We start from the raw sequence: 21,656 nt of genomic DNA, 5'->3' as shown, positions 1-21,656 counted from the left end.
CACGCACTTACGCTGCAGCCGGAAGGAGGCGTGGCTAGCAGACCTTCCCCGACTGTCAGAGATCAGAGTTCCCGGCACCGGCACTGTGCGATGTATGCCCTCACGTAGCTCGACATAGGGGATCTTTGTCAATAAACTAGTATCAACATTTTTGAAACATTACAATACAGGGCTATCCTCAGAATACAGGTAATTTCCAATAATGGTTGGAGATGATATATACAAATTTAGAAATATGTAGTTTATATGATTTCTTTCATCATAGAAAGTATTACATGAACTCTATTGAAGTAATATAAATCTCTTTATTCCATATCAAATTTTAAAACACAAGAGCCAGACAAGCTTGAGATCTGTTTTGCTGAACTGAACTCAGTGCAACATATAAGCATGTTTTCATAGATTACCACTTATTGGCCGAAAAGAATAAAACACAAACAAAACTACACCAGACGCAATACATCATAGAGAAGCATAGAGTAGACACAAAACAGACATGCAACTTGTAAAGACAAACTCCATCTGAGAGAGTGTTAAAACATGATATGGATCATTAAGTTCATGAATTGAGGACTCATCAATGTGCAAAAGTCTACAAGAAAGTCAAACATGAAAGACCCAGTAAGTAGGGAGATAGAATGGCAATAAATTGATGCCAACTATTTTTTTTTTTTAAAAGAACAAATGCACACACATTATACACATACATAATTAGTAACGACATTTTCCCTGTACTTCCCTGAACAGATATATAGAGAAACACAACACTTTCTGAAAAAGCTGCAACTCTAGTGCTGCAGCGCACTGCCTTGCCTCGCTCCATGATTTGTGCCACTTTCAGCTAGAAGCAGCCAATCACTAGCAGAAAAGCACTTCTAATGATTTCTATGGGAGCATTTTCTACACATATGTGTGCATGTCTGTGTAGGGGGGGGGGTTGTTAGACCCCTGGAAATCTGACTTAAGCCAGCACTGCAATAGGCTAGCAGTGAGTTTAGTGCATAGGCATTGTTGAGTAAGAGATCCATTTAATGCATCTCCTGCAAGGCAAGTAGCTTGGGGTGGAGAAACAGGGCAAATGTATAAGTGAGATTTAGTTGAATCACTCTATGCATTTGCATGAATAAAGATAAGACATAAAGTGCCACTCAGCTATCATATGTACCGTATTTGCTCAATTATAAGACGACCCCCCCAAATCTAAATATTAATTTAGGAAAAAAAGAAAAAGCCTGAATATAAGATGACCCTATAGGAAAAAAAGTTTTACCAGTAAATGTTAATTCATCTGAACTATTTTTTTTTAATAAAAGCTATGATTGAGAAAAATATTTTGGTTTTATTTCCTTCTATTTTCCAACCTGCCCCCCAGTTATGCACATCTTCCCCAGAAATGCCTTATACCCCCTATATGCCACTGTGCCCCATGATATGCCTTTTAACCCTCTAAATGCCACTGTGCCCCATGATATGCCTTTTAACCCTATATGCCACTGTGCCCCATGATATGCCTTTTGACCACCTATGTGCCACTCTGCCTCCAGAAATGCCTTATACCTCTATATGCAACTCTGGCATTTAGAGGGTTAAAAGGCATATTATGGGTAAGAGTGGCATATAGGGAGGTTTAAGGCATTCAGGAGGCAGAGTGGCGTATAGAGGGTTAAAAAGGCATTTCTGGAGGCAGAGTGGCATTAAGGGGGTTAAAAGGCATTTCACAAAGCACTCTGCCTCCAGAAATGCCTTATGCCCCCCATTTAACACTCACCCCCCCCCCCCAAACTTACCGGTGCTTCTGACTTCCCTGTCATGTAGCCGGAGCAGCGTCTAGATCCCACGCACTTACGCTGCAGCCGGAAGGAGGCGTGGCTAGCAGACCTTCCCCGACTGTCAGAGATCAGAGTTCCCGGCACCGGCACTGTGCGATGTACACAGACAACCCCCGCTGCTAGCCACACCTCCTTCCTGCTGCAGCGGAAGTTGTCTACGCGAATCGCGTAGACATCTACACGCTGCCCCAGCTACACACCGGGGACTCAGAAGTACCGGTAAGTGGGGCGGGGGGGGGGGAGACAGGAGGATCCAGGCCCCTGCAGCTGCGGGGGATCTGGATCTTAGTCGTCTCATAGTCAGACCTATTTGAGGTCTGATTATAAGATGACACCGATTATAAGACGAGTGGTAGTTTTCACAGCATTTGCTCTGAAAAAAAACCTTGTCTTATAATCGAGCAAATACGGTATTAAAGTGCATATGATCGCTGGTGTGAATCTTTCTTTAGGATAACAATTATACACATCCTTAGCTTTTTCGAATTCCTTTACTGTGCTTGCTTCCAATCTTAAATTAGAGCCCCTCTTTTTATTACAAAATGCCTCACTCCCCCTTTGCTATGTATTTCTCCCTTTACCACTTCTCTTATTTACAGATTTACAGATCTTATCCTTTTCCATTTGCCTTAATCTTTGCATGGTGCTGCCTTCCAAGTGTGGAGACATTTCACATAAGCATCATATTCAGGCCCGGACTGGCCATCGGGCACACTGGGCATTTGCCCGGTGGGCCGGGCCGGGGCAAGGCCGGATTGACTTAGGGGCTAATGGAGCTGCAGCTCCAGGCCCCTACCTTAAAATAGGCCCAGTCAGGACCGGACTGACTGGGCCTATGCGGCCATCCTTAATGCAGGGCAAAAGGGGCACCTGCCCCTTAAGCCAGCAGAAACTGCGACCGGGCCCGCAGCTCTAGCAGCGGGCCCGCTACATACCTGGCAGGTACCTTACCTCACTTCTACCGCCAGGGGGATGCAGGAATCTAACGGAACCATGTGACGTATGTCACATGACCCTGCCGCGCGTCTGCTTCGTCTGTGCAGATCTGCGGAAGTCTGCGGGCGGCGAGTACATCATTAGTTCAGGTAAGGGGGTGAGGGAGGCTGTATGGAGTATGTGAGATTGAATGAAAGAATGAATTATTGAGTATATGTGAAGGAGTGAGTGAATGAATGTAAATGAGTATCTGAATGAGGGAATTAATGAGTATCTGAATGAGGGAATTAATGAGTATCAATGTATGAATGAATATCTGAATGAGTGAATGATTATCTGTGAATTAATATTTGTGAAAGAGTGAATGAATATGTGTGTGTGATAGCATGGATGTGTAAGGGGGGGGCAAAGATGCAACAGGCAGGCTGTTTTGGTGGCAAAGATGCCACAGGCAGGCTGTTTTGGTGGCAAAGTTGCCACAGGCAAGCTGTTTTGGGGGCAAAGATGCCACAGGCAGGCTGAGTGAAACCGTCCGTGGAAACCCTCCGGATGCGGGTGTCAGTGTGGTAAAGCCTGTCCAGGTGTTTGTGATTGGGTGTCGGTGTGCCTGTCCAGAGCCTGTCCTGGTGTGTGTGTCTGGGTGTCAGTGTGGCAGAGCATGTCCTGATGTGTGTTTCTGGGTGTCAGTGTGGCAGAGCCTGTCCTAGTGTGTGTGTTCGGGTGTCAGTGTGGCAGAGCCTGTCCTGGGGCGTGTGTTTGAGTGTTGGTGTGGCAGAGCCTGTCCTGGTGTGTTTGAACACAGAAAAGAACCCCAGCACTCCAATCAGCTTCCAATCTTTAGGTTACTTTATTCAAAGAAAGCAAAACAAAAAAGCAACGTTTCGGCCAAACGTTGCTATTTTTGTTATGCTTTCTGTTTTTGTTTTGCCCTTTTTTCCTGATAGCTCCCAGCTTCCTGGGAGTTGAGTGCTGAACCATTTCTTCTTTTTTTGTGTGTGTGTGTGTTTTGATGTCGGTGTGGCAGAGCCTGTCCTGGTGTGTGTTTGGGTGTCGGTGTGGCAGAGCCTGTCCTGGTGTGTGTGTGTCTGGGTGTCGGTGTGGAAAAGCCTGTCCTGGTGTGTGTGTTTGCTTATCTGTTTCCTTAATTTACAGTAGGAACTATTTCATTTTTACTTATCCAGAGATAAAATGCCCTCCTGAATTTATAGTGACTTCAGGGGACAAAACATTCAAGGCCCTGAAATCATTTAGTGGAAAAGATAAGGTATTGTGTTATTTACTCTATAATATTTTTTTAAAGGATTAGTTGTACTAAATTGTGGCTTCAGGCTTCCCATGTTGAATGACCAAATATTATGTATATGTATGTACATATATGTTTTTTCATAAAAATGGGCTGCTCAGTCTGAAATGCCTGGGCCTATTTTTTGTCCCAGTCCGGGCCTGATTATATTCACTTCCCATCAAAATCCTTTTGCTAAATGCATAGCCAACTGCCAAACCCTGGCTAATGTTCAGAATGACACAATATTAAGTGAAATCTTTGTCTTCGGCTTAATGGACTATTGAACACTACCCTCTAGATTGAGTTCACTGTATTGGTCTCTGCCTTGCTATTCTTGCATGGTAACTGTATGCGAACTCACCAAAACGCCTGCAGAACACCCCGAGTATGGCACTCTTTTCCACTACACGAAGATCTGCAAGAAGAGCCAGCTCAAGACCTCCAGCTACTGCGTAGCCACTGACAGAGGCTATTACTGGTTTGGAAAATTGCATTCTTGAAGGGCCCTATCAAGACACAAAAATAAACATTTATGCACATATGAAATAACATTGTAATAAAAAAATGTTTAAATAACAGGTATTACAAAAAAGCATTCAAAAGCCGGTTAATAAAGACACTTCAAAAATCTGCATTACAATAAATTAATTTATAATAAATTTAATCCAGGCTACTCAGTTTACCTATATGAAAATGCCATTAAGCATAACATGGCTTAACAGGGTGAGATTCCAGTGTTCTTGCCCTTCCATTGTTATATTAATCTTACCATTGGACCCGGCCCTTTTGTGACATCTGGTTCTATTCTCAGAGACTCTGAGCTGCTAGCTACCACCTTCAAATCAAAGCCAGCGCAGAAAGTTCCTCCTACAAAATAAAATCAGAAACAATATTATAAGTGTTAAGCTATTAAGTTATAGTAACATCCAAACAGATCTGTGATATTGACTTAATTCCACAAAACTTCATATACACCGATAAACCAGAACATTTTGACCTCTTGCTTAATATTGTGTAAGTCAAACCTTTGCTGCCAAAACAGCCCTGGCACATAGAGGCACGGACTCCACTAGACCTCTGAAGGTGTGCTGTGGTATCTAGTACCAAGATGTTAGCAGCAGATCCTTCAAGTCCTGTAAGTTGCGCGGTGGGGCCTCCATGGATGCATCCTGGTGCCATGTGTTCTCCAGGTAAGCGAAACACACGCACCTAGCCATCCACCTGATGTTAAAGGAAATTTGATTCATCAGACCAGACCTCCTTCTTCCACTGCTCCATGGTCCAGTTCTTATGCTTACATGCTCATTGTAGGCGCTTTCCGCAGTGGACAGTTGTCAGCATTGGCACTTTGACTGGTCTGCTGTTACACAGCCCGATACACAACAAACTGGGATGCACTGTGTGTTTTGACACCTTTGTATCAGAACCAGCATTAACTTTTTTCAGCAGTAGCCCATTTTTTGGATTCGCCCCCCACATGCATCAGTGAACCTTAGATGCCCAGGCCTCATTGCAGTTCCTCGCTTTTCCTTCCTTGGACCACTATAGGTACTGACCACTGCAGACCAGGAACACCACACAAGAGCTGTAGTTTTGGAGATGCTCTGACCCAGTCGTCTATGTGACGGGACCGACCCGTACCCCGACTGGGTACTCCCGCCAAACGTTGCTTCCTCCTGCCGGTACACCAACAAGTAACCCCTTCAGCACCAGGCAGAACCAGCGTTGTAGATAGAAGGAGGGACGTCGCTGCACCGAAGCCGCATTGGCACTGTGGCTATCCGAAGCTTAGCTACACAGTGTGGCTACAGCCCACCCCAAACATCAGGCAACACTCATGTTGAGGTGAAAACAGGACTCATTTATTAAAACCAAAGACAGAGCTATATATACACAAGTAAGAAAAGGGGCAAGACAAATATCACATGATCTAATTACCATGGCAGGAAGGAAGTAATTAGATCAAATCCTGCAACACAATATCTGGGGGAAGGACAGAATGACATGAGACGTAAATAATTACATTAATTGGGGACGTAGACGTGGAATGACGATAGACATATAATTGGCTTAAGACAGACAATGGCCAGGACACAGGGATAACAGGAGCTCACAGGATTAACAGCTACCTGTTGTGTAATTGATAATTAGGTATGCAGCAGTGACACCTAGTCATACCTACAGGGGGTCTTAAGACAAGGGCTAACTCACAATACCAGGGGAAACACTTCACACTTATACAATTAACAATACACAGACAATCAGCCTTCTTCCTACCACAGGATGTCCAGCTGACGTTACAGTTCTGATACTCTGAGTGCTAAAACATGGGGTACATCAGCAGACTGAACCCCTGTATCCACACACAGAAGTCTCTACAAGGCCTGGGCCCATAGTCGATAGGGAGGAGGCTGGCTCTCAGGCCTCTCCAGGGGCCCCAGTGATGGAGGGTTCTGTCACAGTCTAGCCATCACAATTTGGCCCTTGTCAAAATCGCAAAGATCCTTATGCATTTTTCCTCCTTCTAACACATAAACTTTGAGGATGAAATGTTCACTTGTTGCCTAATATATCTCACCCACTGTGTTATGGCTGATTGGTGTCTGTCTACCATTACTCAACTTTGATATAAAAAACATTCATATTGAATGCCGCTAGCTTTCTTGTAAAATGTAATCATGTGAACTTTGTCTTATTCATAATTTTCGCTAGGAACAATTGTCACCTGACTAAAATGATATGCCACTTTTTTTTTGCTGATCATTCTAGACGGTGAAATTTATGTTGGATTTGGATGCAAGGTATGTTAACCATGAACCAGGTCTGCAGAATCCCCCCATATATGAATTCTCCCCTTTGCTTCCCACATATTGTGTATAAGCGGCAAGACAGGTTAAGAGTCAGCTTGGACTAAGGGAAGATTACACAGGGAGGACATTTTGACATTTAGGGAGAGGTAGAGATGGAAAGGAAGGATATGGTAAGGAGGCAGAGAGAAATGGGGAGAGAACAGGAGAGAAACAATGCAGGAAAAGAGAAAGAGAAATCTGGGAGAGAGAAGGAAAGAGAGAAAGCATGGGAAACCAGTACAGTAAACATGTCAAATAATTGGAAAACATATTAAACTATTCTAATCAGTATCAACCCTACTGAAAAAACAGACACACTAAAGCCTTGTTGAGACTTAATATGGGAATCCTTAAGAAACAAATATGGTATCATAAGGAAGATAACATTTATCGCATGGCCTAATACCAGAACCCTTTGTGCAGCTGCAATGTGTTTTTTTTTATAGAAGCATATTCAGTTCTTGGCATCTCTGCAAAACAGGTTGAATTGGAGAAGGGTGTCAACCAAGGAGGGGTCTCTAAATATTGAGTCACTGCTTTACAACCGGTCTAATCCAACAACAAGGTAAATCACTTCCAAGTCTTGTATTGCCTCTGTGAGAAAAAATGGGAATAACATCTGAGTGTCTGCAATATTGGTGGTGCCAGAGGGCTCACATCTGCAAGCCGGGGGGCAGTCACTCCCTGGCCTGATGTGACCTGAAACATTATATATGTATATATATATATCCTAAACAAGAGGACATTTAAATATAATAGTGCTCTTGCCTTTCTTAAAATGATTTAAATGATTCAGAGGATGTTCAGACAGTCTAATAGGGCAATGATATTGTGAAATTTGTATGAATATAGTTTCAAAAAACTGAAAATACCAACTGAACAAAAAAACATGTCAAAAGTGTTAAAATGCTTGTGTCTAGGGCTGCAACAACTAATCGATAAAATCGATAATAATCGATAATGAAAATCGTTGCCAATGAATTTCATTATCGATTAGTTGAATCGATTTTTATCGATTATAAAATGAGGGTTTTTTCAGAGCAAACGCTCTGAAAAGTACCCCTCATTATATAAACCGTTTCAGTGACTCACAGCAACAGCTCCTACTTACCAGTCCCTCCCTGTAATCACTGTGACAACTGGCCCCGCCCCCTTCCTTCTCCAGAACCACATGGCTGTGACACTCATCTAACTGTAAGTATAAAATTAACATTTGGGCTGCTGAAAGTTAGGGGAGGTGGGGGTTAATTTAGGGGCAGTTATGGTTAATGGGGTGTTTAGGGTTAATTTAAGGGCAGTTATGGCTAATGGGGTGTTTAGGGGCAGCTGTGGTTAATGGGGTGTTTAGGGGCAGCTGTGGTTAATGGAGTGTTTAGGGTTAATTTGGGGCAGTTGTGGTTAATGGGGTGTTTAGGGTTAATTTAGGGGATGCTGTGGTTGATGGGGTCTTTAGTGTTAATTTAGGGGATGCTGTGGTTGATGGGGTGTTTAGGGTTAATTTAGGGGCAGTTGTGGTTGATGGGGTGTTTAGGGTTAATTTAGGGGCAGTGGTGGTTGATGGGGTGTTTAGGGTTAATTTAGGGGCAGTTGTGGTTGATGGGGTGTTTAGGGTTAATTTAGGGGTAGTTATGGTTATTGGGGTGTTTTAGGGTTAATTTAATTAATTTAATAAAGTTAACTTAAGGTGCAGTTAGAGGTAAAGGGAGGCAAACTAAGGGGAATCTAAATCCTGGGGCGATGAAGATTATTTTTAAAAGTATGGTGTCTGCAAACAGGTCTGTGACTCTATGAGGGGACTATGGGATATCTGGGGGGTATAAGGCATATCTGGGGAGGACGGAGTGACATATCTGGGGGTATAAGGCATATAGGGTATATAAGGCATATGTGGGGAAGGCAGTGTGGCATGTCTGGGGAGGATGGAGTGGTGTATCAGGGTGTATAAGGCATATCTGGGCGTAGAGTGGAGTGGCATATGTGGGGAGGGCAGCATGGCATGTCTGGGAGGCAGTGTGGCATGTCTGGGGAGGACAGAGTGGTGTATCAGGGGGTATAAGGCATATCAGGCGCCACAGTGGCATATCTGGGGGTAGCGTGGAGTGCCATATGTGGGAGGCAGCGTGGAGTGGCATATGTGGGAGGCAGCGTGGCATATGTGGGAGGCCGCGTGGCATGTCTGGGAGGCAGAGTGGCATGTCTGGGAGGCAGAGTGGCATGTCTGGGAGGCAGCGTGGCAAGCTCAAATGTGCATAAATTGGGGGGGCTGTTTGGGAAATAATAACTTTATCAAAGTTTTTTTTATTCTGTTTGTATTTAACATCATTTGTTTATTAAATTATTTTAAATAAATGAAAAATTTACATTCATATTTTTTTATAGATACCTAGTTGGCCTGACTCAGGAATCCAATGATATATCCCATTAACAGGGTAGCACTCCCCCACGGCCCTTACTTCTGTCTTGTGTGTTTAAAAATGATGGACTTTCATTACATTATTTGCCTTGGGAAAAGAGAATGCTTCTGATCAGCCAGTAACCAATTAGTATGTCACTTAAAAAAGCATCCTCACTCTGATCCATTCTTTCATGTTGGGTGCCCATGAGCGATATGGGAATGAAGAGGAAAGCAGTACTTAAGGTAAAAGGAAGAGTTTATTAGTGTCTGTATCAGTCATTTAGGTCCAAATCTGGCACCAAGTTACAAATAATTAAACATGTAAATAACAAAGGCTGTCTATCCCTGTGGCCTGTGGGCTGCGTCCAGCCTTTAAATCCTTAATACACATGCACTTAGTTACAGTATGTAGTAGCCCTTTTGATTTAGTTACCATACCTAAGGACTTTTTTTTTTGATTACTTAATCACGGCAGAATATAAAGGAGTCAGCTCCTAAGTATTCATCTGTAGTGATCAGTTTGCAAGATCATAAAGTAAACATTAGTGTCCTTGAGATGCCAGTTTTTGTGAGATAATGTACTTTTGAGGTGCAATGTGCATTCTGTTAATAAAGAGTATATTACAGCTCCTGCTTACACAATATGCTTACAATGTTTTAGGTAACTTACATATGCGTGGAATACTCCTAATTATTTTGGTATAATCCAAATCCTTTACTTTGTGGGATTTTGAGGTCCTACGTGGTTAGGGTGCCCTGATCCTGTGGCTATAATTTTCCAGCCTGTTTCTGTAGAAAGTACAGCTTCCAGATGTATAACTGCGTGCTAAAGGCAAATTACGCTATAGGAAAACACCTTCAGGGCACATTAAATCGATTGTAAAGGATGCTGTGGAATTCTCAAGCACTTCTTAATAAATGTAACCCACAATATTTTCCTTTCCTCTCTGGTTATTTGTGACACTTCCAGCTCTATGTAGATCAATTGTAATTTCATGTCAAGAACCAATCTTTTCTGTTTTTAATGCCAAACCAGTACCCCAAAATTCCCTGATTTTTTCCATGGCTGTGCAGATGTTTTTCGACCTCAAAGAGAATATTTTAGAATCATAACTCTTATCTCTTGTAGAAAGTCCAGTCTACAAAACGTAAAGGGGTGAGGTCTCATAAACAATATAGGGATTAGGGAAAGGGTATAAAATAATAACACAGTGATGAGATATCCCGGTGAGCAGAGTTGGATCAACAATCAGGAAGTGGAAGCACCACATTACTGAGACAATGCCAAGTAAGGCCTGTTCTGCGCACAACTAAAATTTGCCTTTGGAAAGAAGCCCCAGAAAGTCCAACACTCACCACACCTTCAGTGAAAGATGGTAGGGGCAGCATCATGTCGTGGTGCCGCCTCTCAGCAGCATGGAAAGCGCATTCTATTGTAATGTTTTACTATAATGAAACAGTCCAATCACTGATTGGCCGTTTCAGTAAAATACACAGAATTAATTACCGTATTAATGTAGCATCTGTAATTCGGTTATAGAGGGGGAACTGGTAAGAGGTTAGACTACCTTTGCAATATATAGTTTGTTTATGTTATATCTTGTAGCTTTAAATTATTCCATAAATTGATGCAGAACAAATACTTTTAAAGTTATAAAACTGAAGATAAATAATAGAAGAAAGAAACAAACTAGGGCAAGGAAGATTATAGGGAAGATGGGATCAAGTCAACCTATCTTTATTAGAATAATTAGAGAATAGTCCTAGACATGAACGGTAGTTATCTGTATCTTATTGTTGTTTAGCTGTTATTTTTTCATTTTACATATCAAGATGTTACAGATATTGGGCATTGTAGCTTTTCACCAGTCTTTGAAGGATTTGTTTCCAGGGTACAAACCCTTATACAAATATATTCTTTTAGCCATGGAAATGAAAGCCGTAGGTCAAATGAAAGAGTCTTGGGTTAATTTAGTTTAACCGATAATATGACAGTACAATCAAGAAATTGGTTAATTGCCCTTGATGGAAATTGGCCTTAGTATGAATAGCTAGAATGCTGGGGTTCAAGCTGGGAAATGTGCTTTGGAAGGACAAGATGAGATGTGGTTGACTGGTTGGTGGAGTTCAGCCAGAACGATCATACTATATAGATGTTTAACAGTCATGACTTGAGAAAGTGTCATGGGTGGTATAAAAGTCACTGAGCACATCTACAGCTGCCAAGTGTGCTGGGGTTATTGTGTGTTCTTGGTTGGTAAGACCCTACACACATTACTAACAATGGAATGTCCTACGTGAGGAATAGGAGTGGTTGTTATTAGTTTCACAGCTGAAGAACACTAAAAAGAACAACATGCTATATGAAATGGTAACAATTTGCAAACTTTCTACAGAAATGTGAAACTGTAATAACATCTTTAGGGGAACAAACCCACCTCTATTAGGTACTCTTATTAGTTTTTCTTTTTTAGCTGGATGTCAAAAATGAGAATGTTGACTGTGGTTTACGTATGATCTCATCTATGATGTAACTACATCTGAATTTAAAATAAGTGAGTCTTTCACACAGTTAGAGCTCAATTATCACAGATTTCTTTCCACAGATACAACATGTAGGATGTGAAAGAAAAAAAAACCAAGATACTTAGAAAAGCTTAAAGTTAATAGCTTCCTAACCCGCAGTTCTAACATCCTGATCATGTAACAAAAGGTGCAAGTCATGGTTTCTGTGTAAATACTTAAAAAAGAGCCAGTATATGTGTGGGGAATGAAGAAACAGGGAACATGGAAACTTACACCTGGCCCCGCTGCCTAAATGTCAAAAGTACCATTGGGATTAGTGTATTTTGGATAGAATTACGACGTCTGACGGCAAATCCACATTAAAATAACTTTAGGTTTTTTAAAGAACGTTTAGAAAGTTAAGCTCACCCCTGTCCTCCAAACAAGCTTTCTGATTAATGAGAACACAAAATGAACCTAGTTGAAGTAAAATGCATTTACGCAATTATCACAGTCAGCAAATTTAAGTTCGCTCGTTTACAATATCTCAATTAATCAGACTTTAAGCTCCACAAGGCAGGGACCTCCTTTTCTATTGTACTCATACTTATCGTACCCTGATGTCAGTAGATAACTGTACTTAGCATAGGTCTTTATTTATTATACCACCCCTTCTTACACTGTAAAGCAGTAAGTATATTACTAGCGCTAAATTGGTAACAATATACATACACAAAGCCAGGGGCGTACCTAGAGTATTTGGCACCCGGGGCGGATCCTGTAAGTGGCACCCCCCCCCACCAAATGTAAAGACATCTACAAACTTATGTTAAGAATATTTATTGCACCAATTTGTAAACTGTATGTCAACTGTTAACAACAAGAAATCTGAAAAAATAAATTAATAACTTATAAGTAAAATAAATCCGTTTAAATAACATTTACTGAACATATAATAATGCTTTCTTTAATAACCCTCCAAAAAAAACAGCGTCCACAAATAAAGCAATGGACTCCCACCTTCTGGGTTGGGATGCCTGTATTAAGGTGACTGCATTGGCCATTTTTCCAGGACATCACATATTAATGAACAGCACTAGGAAAGAGTAGCCCTGCAGTTTGTTTGATATATAAACTCAAAAGAGGGAATCAGTTGCTCATCTATACATCTCACACACTGCAGGGCAGCAATTTATCTGTGCTGGTTAGCGATTCGTGAAAAATTATACATGGCCAACGTGGACAACCTTGCCCGCAACTTTGTTTTTCATGCGTACTTCATGTAAATCCTAAATAAAGTCTCACTAGTATACCTCCCAACATTTCAATGCCTCTGAGGTGTGGTTTCTTTGAGGTGTGGTTAAGATTTTTTATGTGACTTGTTGATATATGCTGTTTACATAACAGAGTACGGCATTTAGAAGACAATTATATTTCATGATATAGTATAAATCGTACGCCCATTTTCTACTTTGTATAAACATTCTCTTCTTCGTACAAATATATTGTGACTACAGGGTTGCAGAACACCCTTATACCCAGCAAGCATTCTCAGATCCTAGAAAAGTGGGACACTGGCCCACTGTTGGCTCTTTCCAATTTTGCACTAACCAGGGAAAAAATTCCTTCTTGACCCCAAAATGGCAGTCAGATTTCTCCTTGGATCAAGAAGCTGTTTCCCCATAATTAAAGATTATTTCCCTGAATATTATGTTTTTCCAAGTATTCATCCAGTTTGCAAAAGTTTTAGGCAGTTATGAAACAATGTTGTAAAGTAAGAATGTTTTCAAAAATACCAAAGACATAGAAATATCATAATCAAATAAAAATTTGATGTTACCATCTATGCCTTCAAAACAGCATCAATTTTTCTAGGTACACTTATACTCAGTTTTTTTTTTGGGGGGGGGGACTTGACAGGTCGGTTGCTCCAAACATCTTGGAGAACTAATCACAGTTGATTATGTTGATATCAGGGCACTGTAGGGGCCATACTATCAATTCAGGACTCTTTGTTCTTCTTAACCCCTTAAGGACCAGGCTCTGTTTTACCTTTTGTACCATTGGGACCGAGGCTGTTTTAATACTTTTGCGGTGTTCGTGTTTAGATGTAATTTTCTCTTCACTCATTTAGTGAACCCACACAAATTATATGTTGTTTTTTTCAGGACAAGAAGGGCTTTCTTCAGATACCATTGTTTTAATCATATTATCTAATTTCCCATAAAAAAAATAATAAAATATGATGAAAAATGTAAAAAAACCCCACATTTTCTGACTTTTACCCCAAAAATCTTTTACTCATCCAAAAAAGCTAATGAAAAACCCTACTAAATATATTCTACTATTTGTCCTGAGTTTAGAAATACCCAATGTTTTTATGTTTTTTTGCTTTTTTCTGCATGTTATGGAGCATTAAGTACAGGTAGCGTTTTGCTATTTCAAAACCATTTTTTCCAAATCTGGTAATTCTTCCCCCCATGTACCATTTCGGGTATCTTTGAAGCCGGCCAATGCAATTTACCCCATCAAATCATATATTTTTGAAAACTAGACACCCCAAGGTATTTCAAATGCTAGTATTTTAACCCTTTCCATGCATGAGATTCTACCACCAGCCTTTGCCACACTTTGTGTTAGTATTTTTTTGGTATTTTTTTTTACACAAATTGTACTTTGGGTATACATTTATAGCTCCAGGTATACGTCACTATCAAACAACACCCTAATATGTGTTCAATAACATCTCTCGAGTACAGTGATACCACCCATGCATGGGTTTGACTGCTGTTTGGGGTTAAAAGGCCACATTTGGGAAGTGCGCTTTTTTCCCCCTATTTTGGTCAGTCTGTGCCTATGCCCTATCTTTGAGCCTGGCCACTACAATTTACCTCATAAAACCATATATTTTTGAAAACTAGACACCCCAAGGTACTTAAAATGGTAGTATTTAACCCTTTCCATGCATCAGATTCTACCACCAGCCTTTGCCACACTTTGTGGTAGTATTTTTTTTTTTTCACACAAATTGTACTTTGGGTATAAATTTATAGCTCCAGGTATACGTCACTATCAAACAACACCCTAATATGTGTTCAGGAACATCTCCCGAGTTCAGTCATACCCCACATGTATGGGTTTGTCTGGTGTTTGAGGTTAAAATGCCACATTTTGGAAGTGCGCTTTTTCCCCCCCCCATTTCGGTCAGTCTGTGCCTATGCCCTATCTTTGAGCCCGGCCACTCCAATTTACCCCATCAAACCATTCATTTTTTTAAATTAGACACCCCTTGGGTATTTGAAATGCTTTTATTTAAATTTTTCCACGTCAGGATTTTTGGGAAGATACAGCGCTAATTTTAGCACTTGCTCATAATAATAAACTTTATTTTTTTATTTTATTTATTTTACTCTTTTTGGACTTTTTTTTTACATTTTGCTGGAACTGGATAGTTCCTCTAAAGCATAATAATTTTTAAATGTTACCATGTTTTTTTTAAGCTTTTTCTTTTTTTCTTTTTTTTTTTTAATTTTTTTCTTTTTTTTTTAAAATATTTTACTAATCACATAGTGATTAGAAAGCTGGCCTCCATTGACTTGTATGGTTGAATGCAGTACCTGTATTCAACCAGCAAGTGGAGCCAGAGTTCTCTAGAAGGTCAGGAGACCGTCTAGCGAACTTTTTCAACTTTATTATTTTTTTTCCTGGGCCGCCGCCATCTTGCGGATGGTGAAGACTGCGTGCAGCTGCGACCGCTCTCCGGAGCGGTCACAGTCCATCAAGAGGTAAGTGTTTGGTGTCGCTGGATGCCTCCTGATCGAGGCATTCCAGCGACACCATTGAAGTTTAGGAGGTGATCGTTGATCGCCTCCTAAACGCTTTTAAAACGGGCGTCCGCCGCCATACAATGTATGGCGGCTGTTGACGCCCCGGGGAGGGGCCAGACATGGCCCATCATGCCGATCTCGGTGTTGCTGAATGCCTCGACATCGAGGCATTACAGCAACACCGTTTAAGCTTAGAAAGTGATCATTGATCACTTTCTAAGCTTGTTTAAGTCTGATGACGTGTCAGGCACGTCATAGGTCGTTAAGTGACCGTTTTGCATGACGTGCCTGACCCGGCAATGGACGTTAAGGGGTTAATGGCTTTGGCTGTATGTTTGGATTGTTGTCATCCTGCAGCATAACTTTGAAGCCAACCAGATGTCTCCCTGATAGTGTTGCATGATCAAAAGAAAGGCTGTACTTTTCAACATTGAGGGAACCATTAATTCGGAAATGCAGCCCCGAATTTGCAAGGAACCCCTTCTCTTCCTCCAGGCTGTGACTATAATTACCAAGTTGCCGGTTGCCCTTTTGTGGTTCCAGAGAATCCAGACCTGAGTGCGTTCCTGCTCCTATATTTTGAGTCCTGTGTATAACCTGGCCTGCCTGGTTCTAACTCCTGTCTGATTTTGGACTACACGGATTTCTGGACTACTGACCTAGGCTAGGGTGACTACCCGTTCCGGCTCATAGCGTTGGCTTGATCCACGACCAACCGCTTTTCCTACGCCTTGGGTTCTTGTTATTTTTTATTTATTTTTCAAAAAATATTTTGACCAGTACCCTTTGCCTCTGTGTAGATTCAGTGGTACCCTGACAGTACAGAACTCCCTGTCTACCTTGAAATTTCTGCCTGGGAGAGACTTTGCTGATGCAATATAGCATCCTTGTTGTCAGGCGCGTACCTCACGGCCGCAGTCTGTCCTCACACCGCTCCCATGAAGGGAAAGGCGTGGGTGCGCTATGGGATGTCTTTCCTCTGTGCTTTGAAGTCTCTCGACTCTTCACTCCCCGCATTCTCGTGGGGAGCTGGAGACAGTGGCAGTTGGCAGGGATGTCCGCAGAAGGGGCGCCACCTCCCTTGATGTACCCAGTTACGGGAAGGCACGGAGGGCGAGGCTATCTTTAAAGTCCCTGAGTTCCTTAATGCCAGTGCTCAGATATTCTTAGACATTCTGTGCATTACAGTGTGTCCCCTGCTCTGTGCTCTTTTCCCTTTGGTGATTCTACCTATGCCTGACCAGGATTTCCTAACCTGCCCTGTTTACCTGGATTGTCTTTGGATTGCCTTTTTGACCTTTGTTAGTGAGTTTAGCTGTTGCTCACCTAGTTTTACTTCCCCTACACAGCCTTTTCTGGCTAAAAACAAGTATAGTTTGTTTGGAACCTTGCAGCACTGCTTAGGTTTGAACAAACCACAAGACTTCTGGAAGAATGTCCTTTGAACCAATAAGACCAAAGTGGAGATGTTTGGCCATAATGCACAGTGCCACATTTAGTGAAAACCAAACACACCTCATATCAACTGTCAAGCTGATGATTTGCACTTGCTTTGCAGCCACCGGACCTGGGAACCTTGCAGTCATTGAGTCGACCATGAACTCCTCTGTAAAAGTATTACAGAGTCAAATGTGAGGCAATTTGTCTAACAGCTAAAGCTTGGTCGAAATTGGATCATTCTACAGGACAATGATCCCAAGCACACCAGCAAATAAATCTACAAGAGAATGGCTGAAGAAGAAAAGAATCACGATGTTGCAATTGGCCAGTTAAAGTCCAGACCTCAACCCGATTGAAATGCTGTGGTTGGACTTGGAGAGTTGTGCATAAACAAATGCTTGCAAATCTCAATGAACTGAAGCAACGCTGTAAAGAAGAGTGGGCCAAAATTCCTCTACAACGATGTGAGAGACTGATAGTCATACAGAAAACAATTACTTCAAGTTATTGCTGCTGAAGTTGGTTCTACAAGCTATTGAATCATAAGGTGTTTTTGGTTTTTCCCACATGGTGTCACAGTCAGGACTACTTGCCAAGCCGTGACTGTGTGGAGGGCGTGGGCATGAAGGGGTTAATAGCACCAGGCCTCTGGATTTACTAACTTGACCCCTTAACAAGGCATAAGTTACACCAAATTAACCCCCAAATCCTGCCTGTATCCCGCCAGGTAGTCTGCCACCACTCACGATTTTGATACCGGATTCGTGAGAAATCCGAATTAGAACCTTTATCTCTATATATATATATCAACCCACCCTGGGCAACCAACATATATATATACCGTATTGGCTCGGATATAAGCCGCACTTTTTTCCCCACTTTAAGTTTTTAAAGTGGGGGTGCAGCCTATATTCGGGGTCTAGCGCCCAACGCCCGGGACAAGCAGTCCCGGGCGCCGGGCAGGCAGCGGGGTTTGGATACAGATCCCCCGCAGCGGTGCAGGGGACCTGCATCCTAATCCCCGATACGCTCAGACAGCCTCCCCTGCCAGCACTTCCCAGGAGGGGGGGGTGCCGGCACGGGAGGTTGTCTAAGTGCATCGTGCGGACCGTCCGCACGTTGCGTTTTACCTCTGCCCCCCCCGACTTACCGGAGCAGACTCTGCCCCCCCCGACCGGCACCGGAAGTTGTATACGCGTATTGCGTAGATGTCCCCCGCCGGCCCCGCAAGACACCCGGGAGTCTGCTCCGGTAAGTGAGGAGGACAGTGGCAGCATATCTCGGGCAGGGAGGAGGACAGTGGTAGCATATCTCGGGGAGGGAGGAGGACAGTGGTAGCATATCTCAGGGGGGGAGGACAGTGGTAGCATATCTCGGGCAGGGAGGAGGACAGTGGTAGCATATCTCGGGGAGGGAGGACAGTGGCAGCATATCTCGGGGAGGGAGGACAGTGGTAGCATATCTCGGGGAGGGAGGACAGTGGCAGCATATCTCGGGGAGGGAGGACAGTGGTAGCATATCTCGGGGAGGGAGGACAGTGGCAGCATATCTCGGGCAGGGAGGAGGAAAGTGGTAGCATATCTCAGGGGGGGAGGACAGTGGTAGCATATCTCGGGGGGGGGACAGAGTGGCAGCATGTTTTTTTTTCTTTAAAAAAGCACCAAACTTTTAGGGTGCGGCCTATATACGGGGGCGGCCTATATCCGAGCCAATACGGTATATATATCCTGTAGAACTTAATAACAATATGGTAACGTGTTATCCTCTCTTAGGGTTCGTGGATATCAATACTAGAGCCCAAAGACAGACTTAGATTATGAATATTTTAATAACAAAAAGACAAAGATTGCAGTGCCAGAATTACAAAAAATAAGACATACAAAAGAAAAATAAAACATCAAACAGTTCTTAAAAACAATGGGACTTAAACACAGGACCCTCACTCACGAGTTTCTCCAATAAGTAGGCCTGTGGGAACTCCTTAAGTCCAGATGGTTTCTTATGATGTTGTTCTGATCACAGAATATCGTGGAGTTCTGCTTAGAGGTCGCTGCATTGTCCCTAAATCAGACTTTGTTTCAAGAAAACGCCCCTGTAACCACATGACCGATTATATGACACCATCCCCAAGAATTGGTTCCCATCTTTGATGTGCCAATAAGTTATGGTGGGGTAAAGGTGATGGAAACCCCTCCACTTAAAATAGGAATGGAATTCCTATAACTCAGGGTCCTTATCTGTTAGGCCATGAATCACCACAGGGGTCCTTTGGGAAGATGACACCTCTAGCCAGAACAGATACAGAGGGCATGCACAAAAACACATTTAAATCAACCTCAGATTAACTCATTGAATGCTTAAACAAAGAAATGAACCACCTCTGCTGGGTTACCCTTCCATGCATCCACTACATGATATGAGTTAATCATGACACATGGCTTCTCAATTTGGCTTTATTTTTGTTGAATAAATCATGACACAGTGTAATATGTTGTGTTCATCTGAGGTTGTATTTACCTAATTTTTAGACTTGCTGAAGAACATATGATTGTTATTAGATCCTAATATGTAAAAGCATAGAATTCAAACAGGGTGTTTTTCACACGACTGTATACACTAACCATCTACACACTATTAGATAGTATTATTTAATGTACAGAAACACCATATGCAATATTTCAGGAAATGTACATGTGGACATTATGTTACAGATAACAAAAAAGGATCTTTACCTATTCCATGTAAAACAGCTGCAGTCAGTGATTTATCCTTCTCAAATTCATCAAATGCGTGCACAAGCTCAGCAGCTGTCTGAGGGTTAACAGCATTCCTGGCTTCAGGCCTGTTAATGCCTATTGTCAGAATAGTCCTGTGTCTTTCAGTTACCACATTCATCTTTCCTGTGAATGAAACCAATGAAGATACTGACAAAAATAGAGCATAAAAGGATGATACAAAATGTGTCATATACTGTAAAGTTTTCACTCCCTTAAGGAGATTGGTTCTTCTGCTATTTTAATATTTAAAAATAAAAAATAAATGATATCCCATAGTCAATTATAACAATAACATATTTGGAATATTGACTAACGGGTAACTAAACATTGCTTTATGAATGATGCTACTAAAAGCTGTAATTTATTTTAATCTTTTTTTTTGTACTTTTCTTAAAGTTACACAACTCACAGAGCATACACCCATAATCGTTGAATACATTTATGCAATAAAACTTAACTTTTATTGGTATATGTGCTAGGATTATATAAAGTTATGCTCAAAAATGTGCATACCCTGGCAGAAATTGTGAAATGTTGGCACTGACTTGATCAATGATTGATCATGCAGCTGATGACTGGTCTTTTATTGAAGGCTAGTGATCATATGGAGCCATTTAGTAGTTGTTTGGTTCCTTTTTAAATCATGATAACTCATATCACCCAAAAGGTCCTGATCAAAAGTTCACATGTTTAAGGACACACAAGGTGACACACGCACGTTGAAATTGCAATTAATGGTTAATTTCGCACACCTGTGGCTTTTTAAATTGCAATTAGAGTCTGTGTATAAATAGTCAATGTGTTTGTTAGATCTCATATGGATGAACTGAGCAGGCTTGATACTGAGCCATGAGGAGCAGAAAATACCTGCGTAACAAGGTAATGGAACTTTATAAAGATAGAAAAGGATATAAAATGATGTCCAAAGCCTTGAAAATGCCAGTCAGTACTGGTCAATCACTTATTAAGAAGTGGAAAATTCATGGATCTCTTGATACCAAGCCAAGGCTCAGATAGACCAAGAAAGAATGCAACTACAACTGCCAGAAGAATTGTTTGGCATACAGAGAAAAACCCACATGTAACCTCAGGAGGAATACAGGCTACTCTGGAACAAAATAGTTGTTTCAATGAGCACAATACAGAAATACTTGAACGAAAATGAGCTACATGGTGGAGTTGCTAGAAAGAAGCCTTTACTGTCAATGCCACAAAAAGCCCAGTTACAATATGCCCGACAACACCTTGACACGCCTCACAGCTTCTGGCACACTGTGACCAGCCTAAAATAGAGCTTTATGGTCTCAACCATAAGAGGGGTCGTCAACAAGGCTTATAGCGAAAATAATACTATCCCTACTCTGAAACATGGTGGTGGCTCACTGATGTTTCAGGGGTGTGAGCTCTCAAGTCACACGGAATCTTGTGAAAATTGATGGCAAGATGAATGAAGCATGTTATCAGAAGATACTGCATTCTTCCGCATGAAATCTGCGCATGGAACACTCTGAGTTTCTAGCACAACAATGGCCCTAAGAACAAGGCCAAGTTGACCCTCCAGTCAGAGCAGTAGCTAGCTCCTTTTGTGCCCGAGGCAAGATTATTTTATTTACACTGCCTTTACACATACCTGCCCATAAACACACATATACTGCCCTTACACACAACTACCCATACATGCTGCCTTTATACACACCTGCCCATAAACACACATATACACATACATTGCCCTTACACACCGCTACATTTACACACACATATGCACATACAGATACACACACCAGCTTACAAACACACATATACCTACACTGTG

This window comes from Sceloporus occidentalis, unplaced genomic scaffold (assembly GCF_023333645.1).
Source record: "Sceloporus occidentalis isolate IW3139 unplaced genomic scaffold, rSceOcc1.0.p SCAF_18, whole genome shotgun sequence".
NCBI lineage: Eukaryota > Metazoa > Chordata > Lepidosauria > Squamata > Phrynosomatidae > Sceloporus > Sceloporus occidentalis.
Note: the sequence above shows the minus strand (reverse complement) of the source record.